Below are 377 nucleotides of genomic sequence, written 5' to 3' on the forward strand. Positions count from 1 at the left end.
GGCACCAAGGAATGGGAAATGGCTTTGTAAAATGTGAAATGTGCTCCCGAACTACACATCTTCAAGTAGTGTCAGAGGCATTTGAACCAGAGCGACTCCATCTTGAGTAGGGGCTGGGTAAAATATGGCTGAGACCTGCTGAACTGCATTCCCCAGCGGTTAGGCATTCTAAGTCACCGGATGAGATAGGAAGTCGGCACATGGCACAGTTCACAAAGACCTTGCTGATAAAACAGGTTGCAGTGGGCCTCTTGGTACTTACCCACAGGCTGTATTCTTACACTGGCTATAGAGAAAGAGGAGGTAGAGTAAACTACCCCATATACACCTCAGCCCAGGCCCTGTACCTGGTCTGTATTGTGAATGGGGGGACATAT

The 377-nt window shown here is 48.5% G+C and overlaps 1 non-coding gene across 1 annotated transcript; it reads left to right on the forward strand.

The window, feature by feature from the left end:
* The first annotated feature begins 245 nt into the window (after positions 1–245).
* On the forward strand, positions 246–377 carry LOC117063149. The gene has a single exon (XR_004428765.1). It is a non-coding gene; the product is annotated as a small nucleolar RNA SNORA51 (small nucleolar RNA).

This window comes from Trachypithecus francoisi, unplaced genomic scaffold (genome assembly GCF_009764315.1).
Source record: "Trachypithecus francoisi isolate TF-2019V2 unplaced genomic scaffold, Tfra_2.0 Lachesis_group17, whole genome shotgun sequence".
NCBI lineage: Eukaryota > Metazoa > Chordata > Mammalia > Primates > Cercopithecidae > Trachypithecus > Trachypithecus francoisi.